This window comes from Bombina bombina, chromosome 3, assembly GCF_027579735.1.
Source record: "Bombina bombina isolate aBomBom1 chromosome 3, aBomBom1.pri, whole genome shotgun sequence".
In the NCBI taxonomy this organism is placed as follows: Eukaryota; Metazoa; Chordata; class Amphibia; order Anura; family Bombinatoridae; genus Bombina; species Bombina bombina.
This window is the reverse complement of record NC_069501.1, coordinates 778,316,639-778,336,851: the sequence shown is the minus strand read 5'-3', so window position 1 is coordinate 778,336,851 and position 20,213 is coordinate 778,316,639.

Below are 20,213 nucleotides of genomic sequence, written 5' to 3'. Positions count from 1 at the left end.
GCGTAACAGTAGTGTACATTTAAAAAAAACAACACTTTTTTGACTGTGAAATAATAGCAGTCAGTTTCCTTCACACGTGTGCATTTCAGTGCCTGCCAGGGCACAATGTCAACCCAGTGCAACTCATATCTGGTGTAACAGTAGTGTACATTAAAAAAAAAAAAAACCTTTTTTTACTGTGAAATAATAGCAGTCAGTTTCCTTCACACGTGTGCGTTTCAGTGCCTACCAGGGCACAGTGTCAACGGAGTGCAACTCATATCTGGTGTAACAGTAGTGTACATTTTAAAAAAAACAACACTTTTTTGACTGTGAAATGATAGCAGTCAGTTTCCTTCACATGTGTGCGTTACTGTGCCTGCCTGCCAGGGCACAGTGTCACCCCAGTGCAACTCATATCTGGTGTAACAGTAGTGTACATTTAAAAAAAGCAACACTTTTTTGACTGTGAAATAATAGCAGTCAGTTTCCTTCACACGTGTGCGTTTCAGTGCCTGCCAGGGCACAGTTTAACCCCAGTGCAACTCATATCTGGTGTAACAGTAGTGTACATTTAAAGAAAACAACACTTTTTTTGTCTGTGAAATAATAGCAGTGTCAGTTTCCTTCACACGTGTGCGTTTCCGTGCCTGCCAGGGCACAGTGTCACCCCAGTGCAACTCATATCTGGTGTAACAATAGTGTACATTTAAAAAAAACAACACTTTTTTGACTGTGAAATAATAGCAGTCAGTTTCCTTCACATGTGTGCATTTCAGTGCCTGCCAGGGCACAGTGTCACCCCAGTGCAACTCATATCTGGTGTAACAGTAGTGTACATTTAAAAAAAAAACAATTTTTTGACTGTGAAATAATAGCAGTCAGTTTCCTTCAAACATGTGCGTTTCAGTGCCTGCCAGGGCACAGTGTCACCCCAGTGCAACTCATATCTGGTGTAACAGTACTGTACATTTAAAAAAAAAAAACACTTTTTTGACTGTGAAATAATAGCAGTCAGTTTCCTTCACACGTGTGCGTTTCAGTGCCTGCCAGGGCACAGTGTCACCCCAGTGCAACTCATATCTGGTGTAATAGTAGTGTACATTTAAAAAAAAAAACAACACTTTCTTGACTGTGAAATAATAGCAGTCAGTTTCCTTCACACGTGTGCGTTTCAGTGCCTGCCAGGGCACAGTGTCACACCAGTGCAACTCATATCTGGTGTAACAGTAGTGTACATTTAAAAAAAAAAATATTTTTTTTAGGACTGTAATAGATTGAATAGCAGTTAGTTGTCTGCAAGCGTGTGTGTCAGGCCTACAGTATCTACTCTGCCAACTTCTGCCAGTGCACAGTGCCACTAATATCTGTTGTCACAGTAGCTTGCACACATAGTACCACTAATCGAAAAAAAAATGACAGGCAGAGGCAGGCCACCCCGCAGGGGCCATCGTGTTTGTGGTGCTGTGATTCCCTTTGGCCCTAGAATAATGCCCAGTGTTCAGAGGCCACATACACCGAACTCGAACAGTTCTGAGGACATAGTTGACTGGCTAACACAGGAAACCAAATCTTCCAAAGCTTCCGCTCGGAACCTTGACGCACCATCCTCCTCCAGCTTAGCTTCGGGCATCTCTCAAGTTACCACTCACCCGCCTGCCGCCACCACCAACACTAGCACCACAGACGCTTCACTTGATCTGTCAGAGGAGTTATTTACACATCAGTTGTAAAAAATGAGTGATAGTGATGCACAACCATTATTGCCAGAGGATGTAGATAACAGGGATATGTCTCAGTCAGGTAGCATTACACACATGGACATACGGTGTGATGATGATGATGATGTTGTACCCGCTGCTGCTTCTTTTGCTGAGTTGTCAGATACAAGTGAAGCGATTGATGATGACGATGCGTCCGTGGATGTCACGTGGGTGCCCGCTAGAAGAGAAGAAGAAGAGGGGGAAAGTTCAGATGGGGAGACAGAGAGGAGGAGGAGACGAGTTGGAAGCAGGGGGAGGTCATCGCAAGGAGCTAGTGGCACAGTCAGACAGCATGCATCGGCACCCGGGGTCAGCCAGACAGCACGCCAATCAACGCATGCTGTTGCCACCACCAGAATGCCGTCATTGCAGAGCTCAGCAGTGTGGCATTTTTTTTGTGTGTCTGCCTCTGACAACAGCGATGCCATTTGCAACCTGTGCCAAAAAGAAACTGAGTCGTGGGAAGTCCAACACTCACCTAGGTACAACTGCTTTGCGAAGGCACATGATCGCACATCATAAACGCCTATGGGATCAACACATGTGTACAAGTAGCACACAAACTCAAAGCCACCATCCTTCTCCTGGTCCAGCATCTTCAGCCACGTCAACCACTGCTGTCCTCCTTGCACCCTCTTAACCATCCGCCACTACGCCTTTAGCAGTTCCTGCTCATCTGCCCACAGTCAGGTGTCTGTCAAGGAAATGTTTGAGCGTAAGAAGCCAATGTCACAAAGTCACCCCCTTGCCCGGCATCTGACAGCCGGCTTGTCTGAACTCTTAGCCCGCCAGCTTTTACCATACAAGCTGGTGGAGTCTGAGGCGTTCAAAAAATTTTTAGCTATTGGGGCACCGCAGTGGAAGGTACCCAGCAAAAATTTCTTTGCACAAAAGGCAATCCACAACCTGTACTCGATTGTGCAAAAGGAAGTAATGGCATGTCTGGCACACAGTGTTGGGGCAAGGGTCCATCTGACCACTGATACCTGGTCTGCAAAGCATGGTCAGGGCAGGTATATCACCTACACTGCGCATTGGGTAAACCTGAGTTGGTGACACCACCACGACTTGCAGGCAGGCCTGCTGCCACCTCCTCTACTCCTCCTACTCCATCCTCTTCCATAACCTCCTCGACTGAGTCCTCTTCTGCTGCTGCGTCTTGCTCCACATCAACGGCACCCCCCCAGCTCCCCAGGTACTATTCCACATCCCGGATATGGCAGTGTCACGCCATCTTGGGGTTGACTTGCCTGAAAGCAGAGAGTCACACCGGACCAGCACTCCAGTCCACCATGAACGCACAGGTGGATCAGTGGCTGACTCCGCACCAACTGGAGATCGGCAAAGTGGTTTGTGACAACGGAAGATATTTGGTGGCGGCATTGAATTTGGGCAAGTTGACACATGTGCCGTGCATGGCATATGTGTGTAATCTGATTGTACAAAGCTTTGTGCATAAGTACCTAGGCTTAAGGACGTCCTGAAGCAGGCCAGGAAGATGTGTGGCCATTTCAGGCATTCCTACACAGCCATGGCGCACTTTTCAGATATCCAGCGGTGAAACAACATGCCAGTGAGGCGCTTGATTTGCGACAGCCCGACACGTTGGAATTCAACACTCCTAATGTTCGACCGCCTGATCCAACAAGAAAAAGCCATTAACGACTATTTGTATGACCGGGGTGCTAGGACAGCCTCTGCAGAGCTGGGATTTTTTTTGCCACGTTACTGGACGCTCATGCGCAATGCCTAGGGGCTCATGTGTCCTTTTGAGGAGGTGACAAACCTGGTCAGTCGCACCGAAGGCACCATCAGCGACATCATACCATTTGTTTTCTTCCTGGAGCATGCCCTGCGAAGAGTGCTGGATCAGGCCATAGATGAGCATGAAGAGGAAGAGTTGTGTTCACCATCACCACCAGAAACAGCCTTATCAGCATTGCTTGCTGGACCTGCGGCAACGCTGGAAGAGGATTGTGAGGAAGAGGAGTCAGAGGAGGAATGTGGCTTTGAGGAGGAGGAGGAAGACCAACCACAACAGGCATCCCAGGGTGCTCATTGTCACCTATCTGGTACCCATGGTATTGTACGTGGCTGGGGGGAAGAAGATACCTTCAGTGAGATCACTGAGGATGAGGAACGGGACATAAGTAGCTCGGCATCCAACCTTGTGCAAATGGGGTCTTTCATGCTGTCGTGCCTGTTGAGGGACCCACGTATAAAAAGGCTGAAGGAGAACGACCTGTACTGTGTGTCCACGCTACTAGACCCCCGGTATAAGCATAAAGTGCCTGAAATGTTACCAATTTACAGCAAGTCGGAAAGGATGCAGAAGTTCCAAAATAAATTAAAAAGTATGCTTTACAGAGCATATAAGGGTGATGTCATAGCACAACAGGAATCTAACAGGGGAAGAGGTGGAAGTAATCCTCCTCCTCCCACGACCACGCCGGCAAGGACCGGACGCTTTACAGACGTGTTGTTGATGGAGGACATGCGGAGCTTTTAAAGTCCTACGCATCGCCACAGCCCTTTGGGGTCCACCCTCAGAGAACGACTCGACCGACAGGTAGCAGACTACCTCGCCTTAACTGCAGATATCGACACTCTGAGGAGCGATGAACCCCTTGACTACTGGGTGTGCAGGCTTGTCAAAAAAAAGTCTAGATTACCTCACCTTTATTAAGATGAATGAGGGATGGATCCCGAAGGGACTGACAGTGGGCGATACATTCGACAAAAAAGGCCTGATGAGATGAGCTGCCTTGGGCTAAAAATGGTCCACACGCTGCTGTATTTTATCTCTGAATGCCGGATGACTTGCGTGACTTATCCGCCACCAACTAGGGTTCAAGCCGCAATGTTTTAGGGCACTTTCTGCCTGGGAAACAAACACGGCGTGGTCGTGGCTGCAACAATGCCTAATTTTTCAGGCATGTGTACATGCCTAATTTTTCTGGCCTCTGGTGCTGCACTGTGGCTTCAAAAACCAAACCAAAAAAAAGGCACATAACAGGGATTAAACTGATAGGAATAGTACTACTTAACACACCACTCCTATCTGGTGGCACATTAGATTGCACGCGCAGTGCCCCAAATTTGAAGTAGGAGGTCCGACCAAGCATTTTTTTCCATCTCCCGGTTCCTAAAATCGATGCCATATACACGTCCCCTGATAGGGGACGTAACAGGGATTAAACTGATAAGAATAGAACTACTTAACACACCACTCCTATCTGGTGGCACATTAGATTGCACGCGCAGTGCCCCAAATTTGAAGTAGGAGGACCGACCAAGCATCTTTTTCCATCTCCCGGTTCCTAAAATCGATGCCATATACACGTCCCCTGATAGGGGACGGAACAGGGATTAAACTGATAAGAATAGTACTACTTAACACACCACTCTTTTATTTGGTGGCACATTAGATTGCACGTGCAGTGCCCCAAATTTGAAGTAGGAGGACCGACCAAGCATCTTTTTCCATCTCCCGGTTCCTAAAACCGATGCCATATACACGTCCCCTGATAGGGGACGTAACAGGGATTAAACTGATAAGAGTAGAACTACTTAACACACCACTCCTATCTGGTGGCACATTAGATTGCATGTGCAGTACCCCAAATTTGAAGTAGGATGACCGACCAAGCATCTTTTTCCATCTCCCGGTTCCTAAAACCGATGCCATATACATGTCCCCTGATAGGGGACGTAACAGGGATTAAACTGATAAGAGTAGAACTACTTAACACACCACTCCTATCTGGTGGCACATTAGATTGCATGTGCAGTGCCCCAAATTTGAAGTAGGATGACCGACCAAGCATCTTTTTCCATCTCCCGGTTCCTAAAATCGATGCCATATATACATTCCCTGATAGGGGACATAACAGGGATTAAACTGATAAGAATAGTACTACTTAACACACCACTCCTATCTGGTGGCACATTAGATTGCACGCGCAGTGCCCCAAATTTGAAGTAGGAGGACCGACCAACCATCTTTTTCCATCTCCCGGTTCCTAAAATCGATGCCATATACACGTCCCCTGATAGGGGACGGAACAGGGATTAAACTGATAAGAATAGTACTACTTAACAAACCACTCTTTTATTTGGTGGCACATTAGATTGCACGTGCAGTGCCCCAAATTTGAAGTAGGAGGACCGACCAAGCATCTTTTTCCATCTCCCGGTTCCTAAAATCGATGCCATATACACGTCCCCTGATAGGGGATGTAACAGGGATTAAACTGATAAAAATCCTAAAATCGATACTATATACACGTCCCCTGATAGGGGATGTAACAGGGATTAAACTGATAAGAATAGTACTACTTAACACACCATTCCTATCTGGTGGCACATTAGATTGCATGTGCAGTGCCCCAAATTTGAAGTAGGATGACCGACCAAGCATCTTTTTCCATCTCCCGGTTCCTAAAATCGATGCCATATATACGTCCCCTGATAGGGGACATAACAGGGATTAAACTGATAAGAATAGTACTACTTAACACACCACTCCTATCTGGTGGCACATTAGATTGCACGCGCAGTGCCCCAAATTTGAAGTAGGAGGCCCGACCAAGCATCTTTTTCCATCTCCCTTTTCCTAAAATCAATGCCATATACATGTCCCCTGATAGGGGACGTAACAGGGATTAAACTGATAAGAATAGAACTACTTAACACACCACTCCTATCTGGTTGCACATTAGATTGCATGCACAGTGCCCCAAATTTGAAGTAGGAGGACCGACCAAGCATCTTTTTCCATCTCCCGGTTCCTAAAATCGATACCATATACACGTCCCCTGATAGGGGATGTAACAGGGATTAAACTGATAAAAATCCTAAAATCGATACCATATACACGTCCCCTGATAGGGGATGTAACAGGGATTAAACTGATAACAATAGTACTACTTAACACACCATTCCTATATGGTGGCACATTAGATTGCACACGCAGTGCCCCAAATTTGAAGTAGGAGGACCGACCAAGCATCTTTTTCCATCTCCCTGTTCCTAAAATTGATGCCATATACACGTCCCCTGATAGGGGATGTAACAGGGATTAAACTGATAGGAATAGTACTACTTAACACACCTTATAATAACGCAGAGAGAGGCAATGCAGAGAGAGGAGTCTGAAGAAGAGGAGTCAGAGGAGGAAGGTGGCTTTGAGGAGGTGGAAGACCAAACACAGCAGGCGTCCCAGGGGGCTTGTTGTCACCTTTTGGGGACCCTTGATGTTGTACGTGGCTGGGTGGAGGAAGAGACCTTCAATGACATCAGTGAGGACAAGGAACGGGACATGGCTAGCTTGGTATCCAACCTTGTGCAAATGGGGAGTTTGCGGTTGTGCAAATGGACTGTTTGTGGTTGTTTGCAGTGCGTTAAACGGGGAGTTTGGTCTGTCACTGTGAAGCGGGCGTAACCCTTACACTACCTGATCGATACAACATCATACCTGATGTTTTAAAGCACGTTATTCCAAACAATTTAGGAATGTTAGGTGTTTTATGCCCTTTATGGATTAAAACCAGACTCTGCATCAACTATGTAATTTTCCATGGGAGTTTTGCCATGGATCCCCCTCCGGAATGCCACAGTCCAGGTGTTAGTCCCCTTGAAACAACTTTTCCATCACTATTGTGACCAGAAATTTCGCCTGCCTATAGATGTCTATGGCGGTTCGCCCGGTTCGCCCGTTTGCGAACAGTTGTGGAAGTTCGTGTTCCCCGTTTGCGAACGCAAAATTTTATGTTCGCGACATCACTACAAAAGAGATTTTTAAATAAATAAATAAGGGGCAATATTATTATATTGTATACTAGTCCTAAAACCTGTGTACACAGGCCATTTTTTGTAGTACAGTGGTCCCACCCCTTGCTCTCTCTCTCCCCCTTACTTTTGCTCTCTCTCTCTCCCCCCTCTCTTTTGCTCTCTCTCTCCCCCTTCTCTTTTGCTCTCTCTCTCCCCCTCTGTTTTGCTCTCTCTCTCCCCCTCTATTTTGCTCTCTCTCCTCTTGTTTGCTCTCTCTCCCCCTCTCTTCTGCTCCCCCCCCTTTTGCTCTCTCTCTCCCCCTCTCTTTTGCTTTCTCTCTCCCCCCCTCTCTTTTGCTCTCTCTCTCCCCCTTCTCTTTTGCTCTCTCAACCCCTTCTCTTTTGCTCTCTCTCTCTCCCCTCTCTTTTGCTCTCTCTCCCCCCTCTCTTTTGCTCTCTCTCTCTCCCCCTCTCTTTAGCTCTCTCTCTCTCCCCCTCTCATTTACTCTCTCTCCCTCTCTTTTGCTCTCTCTCTCTCTTCCCTCTTTTTTGCTCTTTTTCTCCCCCCTCTCTTTTGCTCTCTCTCCCCCCTCTCTTTTTTTCCCCCAAAGATTTTTATTGAGGTTCTTAGTCATATATAATAAAGGAAAGAACATTGCATACAACATATCCAAAATAAAATTACATAAGTATGGTCAGGTATATTAGGAAGCATAATTTGAAACTATCTATGTTCTGACTTGAAAATATATATGAAACCTCAGATTTTGTCCCTTTTGCATATACCTTCAATTTGCTACAAATTGGGCCACTCTTGGACCCCTGACAACCTGTGAAATAAGCACTAGAAGGTAGGAAACACATATATGAAAGATTTAGGATTGGGTATACTTATACTAAGTAAAGATCAACTTTGCTGACTGATCTAGCTAACCACAGGATGTATTTATGAACAGTGGGAGGATCTGTACTACCATCTAATAACAAAAATAAGAATAGAAAGGAAATCTAACACTGTACTATAACTCTGTTTAGGTTAGTATTAGTCTTCTATTTTAGATGCTACAGAACAAACATTTCTCTTGCAGACATAGAAGCTTCTGCTCTGGTCACCGTGCTTATTACAAAGCTATGGGAAGTTCGGACTTTGCATAAATATATATCCCAAATATGGGAGCAATGCTAATGGAACTTATTAGCTCAGTTTAGACCACAAATTAAATAATACCAATGTGGGCAGATGCTAATGGACGGTACATGTCAGTAAAACTACCCTAAACATACATAGTGAAGCATGTATTGTTGAGCAAGGTTATCAGACTGTTCAGACATATATAACGAAACGGCTCTAACCAGGTCTAACAAGTACAAGAGTACAAGACCCCTGCACTATGTTGATATATAAACAGAAAACCACCTTAGATAGGCATAGTAATGTACAATATAACAGTGAGCAGATGTTAATGAACAGTGTTTATAATAAGTATCACTCTAAGCAGATCAAATAAAGTGTAATATACAAGACACAAATGAGAAGGTATTAGTACACTATGCTGACCTGAAGACTAACTGCTGCCCCACATATACACTGCGCTGAATAGGACAACGATGAGCAGGTGTCAATGAACATGTTTACAGACATAGTAGTAAGCTGCCTAAAACAGACCTAACTAAGTACATAACACACATGAGTTGATACTAGTGTCCTGTGCTGACATGTAAAGAATAGGACTGCCTTGAATAGACTTAGTAATGTATATGGCATCCATGGGCAGGAGTAGATTAACAGCGTACACATACACAAAATGAAACTGTCCTAAACAGATCCATTGTAATATAGAACACAGATGAAACAAAACTAGTGCACTATGTTTATAGGCAAGTAATAATGTTGTCTTAAATAAACATACTAATATGTACAATCCGAATGAGCTGATGCAAAACATCCTTTCTAGCATAAGTGTAATAGTACTTCCCTAGGCAGGACAAAGCAAACCAATTAGTTTATACCAAACTTATAGTTGAAATAATACATGAAGATCGCGTAGCGTGAAAAAGAATATGGACAATGTATAGCAGACTCCTGAGACTTTAGAACTTGGACACAGCTGTAAACTTAAAGCTTCAGACCATAAAGTCTTCATAAAAGGCTCCATATTGAAGAGAGGTATGTTGAAAATTCCCAGTAGAATGATATTGAGGAGCTTTCAGAGACAAATAAAATGTGCAGGCTTACCCCACACCTACTCTCCACATCTTAAGTCCAAATAAAGTAATGTGCTGCCGCCAAGAGAACTGGGGGAAAGCACGGGGGTTCTTCTCCAGTATTCTAATACTGGTTGGGAACTGCTTGTTCTTGATCGTGTAATTCAGGTCCCCAGCTGTGTGCCACATCACATTAAGCTGGGGTGTCAAGTCAGAGCTTCTGCTATATAGGACCTCTGTGTCATCTCTCCGGTCCCACAAAGCACTTAAGCTCTGCTCTCAAGGGTCAGCCGCATCTCTTGTGATATGTGCTAGGAGCTGAGATGGCTTAGCTGAAGCTTGACATGGGATAAATGCAGAGTTAGCCCAAGGTAGGGTCCCAGCATTAGTAGTAGGGCGCTGCTGCTCCAAATGTGTCTCTGGTTGTATAGGATATTGCGGAAAATCTCTCTCTTGCCTGGTAGGCTCTAATACTCTGAAGTATCTCTGTTTCAAATTCGGTAAACAGAGTCTGTAGTTTGAAGGATATAATTTCCATAATGTGTTTAGAGTGTTCCATGTTAGTCGTACGTAGATCGGGTTATGCTGCGATTGCTCGAAGATGAAAGCAAGTTAAAAGTGTTCAGCTTGTACTGCTGTTCCTCCTTTGGCTACAGGAAAATGGGGAGGGTGAGATGAAGGCCTAGGTTGTTAGTAAGCCTCTGCTACGCACTTCATCTATTTAGGTCTTACGTGCTGGGTTTTGTCATAAAATGTATATTAAACTGCTCCACAGTTATTAGGTTTCTCAGAATAGAGTTTTTGCACTTAGGAAACAGATCTAAGGAGCCGAAAATAGCGGATTCCCTAGCTCCTGTCATTAGCCATAAAGAAAAGCAGCCATCTTGGCCACTGTTCAGACACGCCCCCCTCCCCTCTCTCTTTTGCTCTCTCTTTCTCCCCCTCTCTTTTGCTCTCTTTCAACCTTCTCTTTTGCTCTTTCCCCCCTCTCTTTTGCTATCTCTCCCCCATCTCTTTTGCTCTCTCTATCCCCCCTCTCTTTTGCTCTCTCTATCCCCCTTCTCTTTTGCTCTCTCTCCCCCCTCTCTTTTGCTCTCTCTCTCCCCCTCTCTTTTGCTCTCTCTCCCCCCTCTCTTTTGCTCTCTCTCTCCCCCTCTCTTTTGCTCTTTCTCTCCCCTCTCTCTTTTGCTCTCTCTCCCCCTCTCTTTTACTCTCTCTCCCCCTCTCTTTTACGCTCTTTCACTCCCCCCTCTCTTTTATGCTCTCTCCCCCCTCTCTTTTTCTCTCTCTCTCCCCCTCTCTTTTGCTCTCTCTCTCCCTTTCTCTTTTGCTCTCTCTCTCCCCCCTCTCTTTTGCTCTCTCTCTCCCCTCTCTTTTGCTCTCTCTCCCGCTCTCTTTTGCTCTCTATCCCCCCTCTCTTGTGCTCTCTCTCCCCCTCTCTTTTGTTCTCTCTCTCTCCCCTCTCTCTTTTGCTCTTTCTCCGCCCTCCCTTTTGCGCTCTCTCTCTCTCCCCTCCCTTTTGCTCTCTCTCCCTCCCCCTCTCTTTTGCTCGCTCTCTCCCCCTCTCTTTTGCTCTCTTTTTCTCTCTCCCTTTCTCTTTTGCTCTCTCTCTCCCCATCTCTTTTGTTCTCTCTATCACCCTCTCTTTTGATCTCTCTCCCCCTCTATTTTGCTCTCCCTCCCCCCCCTATTTTGCTCTCTCTCCCCCCTCTTTTGCTCTCTCTCTCCCCTCTCTCTTTTGCTCTTTCTCCTCCCTCTCTTTTGTACTCTCTCTCTCACCCCTCTCTTTTGCTTACTCTCACTCTCCCCCTCTCTTTTGATCTCTCTCTCCCCCCTCTCTTTTTCTCTCTCTCCCCCCTCTCTTTTGCTCTCTCTCCCCATCTCTTTTGCTCTCTCCCCTCTGTTTTGCTCTGTCCCCCTCTCTTTTGCTCTCTCCCCCCTCTATTTTACTCTCTCTCTCCCCCCTCTCTTTTGCTCTCTTTCTCCCTCACTTTTACTATCTCTCCCCCTCTCTTTTACAATCTCTCTCTCCCCCTCTCTTTTTCTCTCTCACTCTCTCTCCCCCTCTCTATTGTTCTCTTTCTCCCCCCTCTCTTTTGCTCTCTCTCTCCCCCCTCTCTTTTGCTCTCTCTCCCCCTCTATTTTGCTCTCTCTCCCCCCTGTCTTTTGCTCTCTTTCCCCCTCTCTTTTGCTCTCTCTCCTCCTCTCTTTTGCTCTCTCTCTCCCACCTCTCTTTTGCTCTCTCCCTTACCCCTTTTTTGCGCTCTCTCTTGCCCCTCTCTTTTGCTCTCTCTTACCCTCTCTTTTGCTCTCTCCCCTCTTTTTTGAGCTCTATCTCTCCCCCCTTTTTTGTTCTCTCTCCCCGTCTCTTTTGCTCTCTCTCTCCCCCTCTCTTATGCTCTCTCTTACCCCCCTCTCTTTTGCTCTCTCTCACCCCCCTCTATTTTGCTCTCTCTCTCCCCCCTCTATTTTGCTCTCTCTTCTCCCTCTCTTTTGCTCTTTCTCTCTTTTCTACCTTTCTATTAATCTCTCTCTCTCGCACATGTGACCATGACCACGCCCACTCACACACTGTCCGTCCCCTGACATGCCTGACCATGCCCCCACCATGACCGCCCCACCCCCACCACGTCTGGTCCTGCCCACCATTCTGGCATGGACCCTACAGAAGATCAGGTAGACTCTAAGGCCAGGTGTGTTTGTCCTTGCGCTGCCTCTACTGTGCATGACAGCTTCGGACAAGCACACTTGGACTTTTATATTATAGGATTAAACCATATCTTTGTTTTGCATTTTAATCATTATCTTTATATATATATATATATATATATATATATATATATATACTTTATATATATATATATATATATATATATATATATATATATATATATATATATATATATAAGCTTGAGATCAGTTGTATTTGGTTTATTATATGGCATTGTTCTCATGGATTCTCATTCATTTAGCACCTAAACCATTAAATACAGAATAATTACATAATCAACATATGCATTTACTTTTAATTTCAAACAAGTGATAGCTTTTTATCTTTGACAAATTGTAAACTTTTCTTGCATTTCTCTGTCCCCTGTAACATGTGACAGACATCAGTCAATCACAGACTCATACGTAAACACTGTAAGGTCTTCCACATGCTTAGTAGGAGCTGGTGCCTCAGAAAGTATGCACTTAAAAAGACTGTGCATAAATTGATAAGGGAAGTCATCCTCTAAATCATGAAAGTTTTGACTCCCATGTCCCTTTAAAGATAAAATAAGATAAGGTGGTGGCGGACAATGAATGGACAGAAGAGTGTATTTCCATTACATATAACAAGAATCTTAATTGTTAATGCAAAAAAACTTTAACTCTACCACATTTACCTAATGTATTGCTATGAAGCTTGAATCACTGAAGACTGATTGCTAAGCCTTCTGTAATAATTAGTGGGTTCCATTTCCCTGATCATCAGTAAAAGGATGTGTTTGTCTTAAAAAAAATGATTAAATATTCTTTTTACAGAACAAATTAATGACAGTAGGTATTACAATGTTTAATGTACTTGTATGATAGTTTTGAAGAACTGTTGGGCTACTATAACAAGATTTTTAACAATTCAAGCTGATATTTAAAATACATGACCTAAGTAAGCCATCAAGGAATGAAACACAGGGAGTTTTTAATAAAATTTATTTTTGGAAGAAAATCAATGCTGAAGATATTGATCTATCATAGGCAGAGTTTTGTGGCAAAATAGTATTCTGTATGTAGACATTTTAATATATATTGACAAAGCTTTTAAACCAGGCACAGTTGATAACCTAATTTGTTCATGGTACATACAGTACATACTTTTCACAATTATTTCTTGTAACAGTAACATTTAAGTTAAAAAGATCAAGTAGTTTGGCTCTTGGGAAAATTGTTAAAGGCAATACAAAAGAATAAAGCAAGAGGTTCCTAGTGTCTAAGCTGCAGGTCTATACTTCCTTGCCTATTGGTTGCAAACTTGTCTGTGCTAGCATGTCAGAAGTAAACTGTGTATCCTCATCTCTCAGCTGCAAGCCTGTATGTCTTTGCCTTTTGGCAGCAAAGCCATGTTTCCTTGCCTCTTAGTAGCAACCTTTTGTTTTTTAGACTATCGAAACAAGTTTGTAAAAACAGGCTTATATTTCCTGGCCTCTCAGAAAAAAAGCCTGTGTATCCTCTTATTAGCGGGTCTAGTTTTTCTGTCCTCTCAGTATCCGTCTTTTGTCTATACTATACTACACTATACTATACTATAGTTATTAACCCCTAAACCTAAGTCTAACCCTAACCCTAACACCCCCTAACTTTAAATATAATTAAAATAAATCTAAATAAAACCTACAATTAATAACTAAATAATTCCTATTTAAAATGAATTACTTACCTATAAAATAAACCCTAAGCTAACTACAATATAACTAATAGTTACATTGTATCTAGCTTAGGATTTATTTTTATTTTATAGGCAAGTTTGTATTTATTTTAACTAGGTAGAATAGTTACTAAATGGTTATTAACTATTTACTAACTACCTAGCTGCCGTCTGGAGGACCACTTCTCCCGGCTTGGAAGAAGACTTCTCCCAGCTTCGTTGAGGACTTCTTGCCAATTCGATGAGGACTTCTCCCGGCTTCGTTGAGGATGGATGTCAGATCTTCAAAACTGTAAGTGGATCTTCAGGGGTTAGTGTTAGTTTTTTTAATTGGGTGGGTTTTATTTTTAGGTTAGGGCTTTTGGCAGCAATAGAGCTAAATGCCCTTTTAAGGGCAATGCCCATCCAAATACCCTTTTCAAGGCAATGGGGAGCTTAGGTTTTTTAGTTAGGGGTTTATTTGGGGGGTTGGTTGTGTGGGTGGTGGGTTTTACTGTTGGGGGGTTGTTTGTATTTTACAGGTTAAAGAGCAGATTTCTTTGGGGCAATGCAAAAGGCCCTTTTAAAAGGGGTAATGGTAGTTTAGTTTAGGCTAGGGTTTTTTTTATTTTCGGGGGGATTTTTTTTATTTTGATAGGGCTATTAGATTAGGTGTAATTAGTTTAAATATCTTGTAATTTGTTTTTTATTTTGTGTAATTTAGTGTTTGTTTTTTTGTAATGTAGGTAATTGTATTTAATTTATTTAATTGTATTTAATTTAGGTAATTTATTTAATTGTAGTGTAGTGTTAGGTGTTAGTGTAACTTAGGTTAGGTTTTATTTTACAGTTAAATTTGTATTTATTTTAGTTAGGTAGTTAGTAAATAGTTAATAACTATTTAGTAACTAGTCTACCTTGTTAAAATAAATACAAACTTGCCTGTAAAATAAAAATAAACCCTAAGCTAGATACAATGTAACTATTAGTTATATTGTAGCTAGCTTAGGGTTCATTTTACAGGTAAGTATTTATTTTTAAATAGAAATTATTTAGTTATTAATAGTAGGTTTTATTTAGATTTAATTTAATTATATTTAAGTTAGGGGGTGTTAAGGTTAGGGTTAGACTTAGATTTAGCGGTTAATAAACTTAGTATATTGGCGGCAACATTGGGGGCAGCAGATTAGGGGTTAATAAATGTAGGTAGGTGGCGGCAATGTTTAGGATGGCAGATTAGGGGTTAATACTATTTAACTAGTGTTTGCGATGGTGTTTGCGATGGGGGAGTGCGGCGGTTTAGGGGTTAATAATGTAGATGTCAGCGATGTCGGGGGCGGCAGATTAGGGGTTAATAAGTGTAAGATTATGGGTGTTTAGACTCAGGGTTCATGTTTGGTTGTTAGGTGTAAACATAAAAAAAATTTCCCCATAGGAATCAATGGGGCTGCGTTACTGAGCTTTACGCTGCTTTATTGCAGTTGTTAGGCTTTTTTTTCAGCCGGCTCTCCCCATTGATGTCTATGGGGAAATCGTGCACAAGCACGTACAACCAGCTCACCGCTGACTTAAGCAGCGCTGGTATTGGAGTGCGGTATGGAGCTCAATTTTGCTCTACGCTCACTTCTTGCCTTTTAACGCCGGGTTTAGGAAAACCTGTAATACCAGCGCTGTAGGTAAGTGAGCAGTGACAATAACGTGCAAGTTAGCACCGCACCCCTCATAACGCAAAACTCGTAATCTAGCCGTTTGTTTCCTGGTACATCATCAGCAAATTTGTCTACTGGCTGATCACCTATAAGCATGTTAATTGTCACATAAACAATATGCTGCTATACTTTTTCATCATTGGAAAACTTGAATATATATGTACACATATAAAAACATGAATATATAAGTGCATTATATCCCTTTGCCATTAAACATATAAAAACATGATAAAAAATATCTTTGCAATATTTATATTTAATAAAGATTCTAACTATGTATTTACTGTAAATATTTCAGATTTGTTAATGCGAAAATGCGCGATAGGTGTTTGTTTTTTTACAACTATTTTTTTTCTAAGGGGAATGCGAAAAGGCTTTTAAGTTTGGGCGATCTCGAGTGTTAGTTTCCCCCCGCCCTGTTTTTTCTCCATTTATCTCTATGGGGGAATACATGCACATGCACGCAAAAATTTAAGTTAAGTTTTTCATGGTATTCGGGTTAACGTTAGCGCAAATTAAGTTTTTTTGGAACTTGTAATACCATAGCCACCCGAATAGCGCAAAAAGCTTTACGTTAGTAGTGTTTTTGCCTTTAGTAAATTCTTGTTCATTTCAAGGAAATTCCTTTTACCTGTATGTTACATATACTACAATATGCCCTATTTTCAAAAAATCTGCAGCTTGGAGTGAAATTATACAGACTTGGCAAAAATTAATTCTCTAAGAAGGACAGAGCTTGTATGTCCCAGAGAGATAAATGATGCTTCCCATAAAAAATAATAAGGCTCTCTTGGAAAGAGAATACAACAGGGAAGAAGGAAGAAAGAGGGAAGCATTTGGTCATTCTCATTTTGCATTAAATAGAAATTAAACTAAAATAATTTTACTATAGTATAACTTGTAGTTGCTTCTAGTTTAGTATATATCACTTTTTGTTAGTTAAATATATGTATTGGGAGTTTTGAGCAAATTTCACCTGCATACAACAATCACAATTAATCAGTGAGAACTGAAGGTGTAACATTCTTAGATAATATAAGGGATGTGAGAGAACTTCATACTCAGCCCAGAAAAAAACCCTATCCAGCCCAGGAAACTGCTGTACAGCCACTGTCTGAAACCTTCATGCTTATTTCACACAAAAAAATGCATTGCAAATTGTAAATGATATATTGAAATATACATAGTATCATAGTATAACCAATATAAGTGCAACGTTTAAAATGTAGTAGTAAAACAAATGCATGCTCTAATCTGTTAGAGCATTTCATTTTAAAACTATTTACCCTACATTACTGTGTGTTTAGCCCTCGCAAAAGGGTTAAACACACAGTAGAAATACAACTTGGGACTCATAGAGAACTGCTTGTCCAGAACACTGATGATCCAATCAGCAATGCTATTTGCACAACTCAGGTGTGAAGGGGCAATATTATTATATTGTATATTAAATTATATCTTTATTTTAGATTTTAATCATTATCTTCTCTTTTTCTATTTATATAGATACATTTGTGATCAGTTGCATTTGCTTTATTATATGGCATTGTACTCATAGATTCTCATTCGTTTAGAACCTAAACCAAGTCGTCTATGTTTGTTTTAATGGTCCATTACATACAGAAGAATTACATAATCAACAAATGCATTTACTTTTAATTTCAAACACATAATAGCTTTTTATCTTTGACAAATTATATACTTTTCTTGCATTTCTCTGTCCCCTGTAACATGTGACAGACATCAGCCAATCACAGACTCATACTCTTGCCCATGCTTAGTTGTTAATGCACAAAATTGTTAATTGTTAATTGTTAATGCACAAAAGCCTTTAATTCAATATGACATTTTTTTTACTCTACCACATTTACTTAATGTATTGCTATGAAGCTTGAATCACTGAAGACTGATTGCTAAGCCTTCTGTAATAATTAGTGGGTTTCATTTTCCTGATCATCAGTAAAAGGATGTGTTTGTCTTAAAAAAATGATTAAATATTCTTTTTTACAGAACAAATTAATGACAGTATATATTACAATGTTTAATGTACTTGTATGATAGTTTTGAAGAACTGTTGGGCTACTATAACAAGATTTTTAACAATTCAAGCTGATATTTAAAATACATGACCTAAGTAAGCCATCAAGGAATGAAACACAGGGAGTTTTTAATAAAATGTATTTTTGGAAGAAAATCAATGTTGAAGATATTGATCTATCATAGGCACATTTTGTGGCAAAATAGTATTCTGTATGTAGACATATTAATATATATTGACAAAGCTTTCAAAACAGGCACAGTTGATAACCTAATTTGTTTATGGTACATACAGTACATACTTTTAACCATGATTTCTTGTAACAGTTGCATTTAAGTTAAAATGCTCAAGTAGTTTGGCTCTTGGGAAAATGGTTATAGGCAACACAAAAGAATAAAACAAGAGGTTCCTAGTGTCTAAGCTGCAGGTCTATACTTCCTTGCCTATTAGTTGCAATCTTGTCTATGCTAGCATGTCAGAAGTAAACTGTGTATCCTCATCTCTCAGCTGCAAGCCATTGGGGCCCATTTATCAAGCTCTGTATGGAGCTTGTGGGCCCGTGTTTCTGGCAAGTTTGAGTTTTAAAGACCGCTGCTCCATAACTCTGTCTGCCTGCTCTGATGAGGTGGACAGGAATCGCCGGAAATCAACCCGATGGAGTACGATCGGGTTAATTGACACCTCCCTGCTGGCGGCCCATTGGCCACGAGTCTGCAGGAGGCTGCGTTGCACCAGCAGCTCTTGTGAGCTGCTGGTGCAATGCTGAATATGGAGAGCGTATTGCTCTCCGCATTCCACTGGGTCTTGCGGACCTGATCCGCACTGTCGGATCAGGTCCGCAAGACCTTTAATAAATAGGCCCCTGTATGTCTTTGTCTTTTGGCAGCAAAGCCGTTTCCCTGCCTCTTAGTAGCAAGCTTTTGTTTTTTAGACTATCGAAACAAGTCTGTAAAAACAGGCTTATATTTCTGGGCCTCTCAGGAAAAAACCTGTGTATCCCCTTATTAGCGAGTCTATGTTTTCTGTCCTCTCAGTAGCTATCTTTGTTTCCTGTTATTTAATCAGCAGATTTGTCTACTGGCTGATCACCTATAAGCATGTTAACTGTTACATAAACAATATGCTGCTATACTTTTTCTTCATTGGAAAACTTGATCTTTTTTTAGCAATATGTTTTGTTACACCTTAACATTACTCATGGTGATCCTACACTGGTTATTTTCAAACTCTCTCTTTTTATATGAATTTTATTTCTTTTTATTGCATAAGCAGGCAAAATAACACTGGTTTGTGCTAATTTTAAGAAGAAGAGTTAAACATTTCAAGATTAGTTTTTATGATTTTTATTGACTTTTAGCTCCTACAAAATGTTAAAGGGACATTAAACCCAAACTTGTTCTTTCATGATTCAGATCGAGAATACAATTTTAAACAACATTCCCAATTTACTTCTATTATCTAATTTGCTTAATTCTTTAAATATCCTTTGTTGAAGAAACAGCAATGCACATGAGTGCTCAATCACGAGGCATCATTGTGCAACCACCAATCAGCAGATACTGAGCCTATGTAGATATGCTTTTCAGCAAAGGATATCAAGAGAATGAAGCAAATTAGATCATAGAAGTAAATTAGAAAGTTGTTTAAAATGTCATGCTCTATCTAAATGAAATTTCATGCTCTATTAGTGGTCTCAAAATACAGGCCCCAGGGCCAAATGTGGCCCTCAAGATAGTTTCACGTGGCCCTCCCATGTTTAATAGGTAAACCATTACTTTGAGCTGTCAATTTTTTTTAGGGTTCTAAGAGGTGTAACTAGTTGATATTCTATATAGGCACTCACAAGACAAATATAAAGACAAAGCATCCAGTGCAGACTCCTACCATACACTGCATTGGGTAAATATCACTTTTTACACTGCTATACAGTTCCAAGATGATCACTTCACTTGGTACTCACAAGACAAATATACAACTGTGTATGTCTATTGTGGGCTACAACTCCCACTATTCACTACTACTTGGATAAATGTCATTTACATTTCCTAGTATATCCAGTTTCGGAGCACTTACTCAGTTCAAGCGGCCCCCATGGGAGAAGAACACTTGGCCAGTGGCCCCCAGATACTTTGAGTTTGATACCCCTGATCTAAATCATGAAATAAAAAAATTTGGGTTTCATGTCCCTTTAAAATGGATTCCATAGGATATGGGTTTTCTTAGGGATGGGATTTGCTTTGTAGTTGATTTGTCTCTTCTAATAGATGTCCATTAAGAAGATCCTGTAATGTTGTGAGAAACCTTGAGTGAGTCTATTAGTGCAGATGATTATTCAGTACAATAAATAGGATCACAACAGAT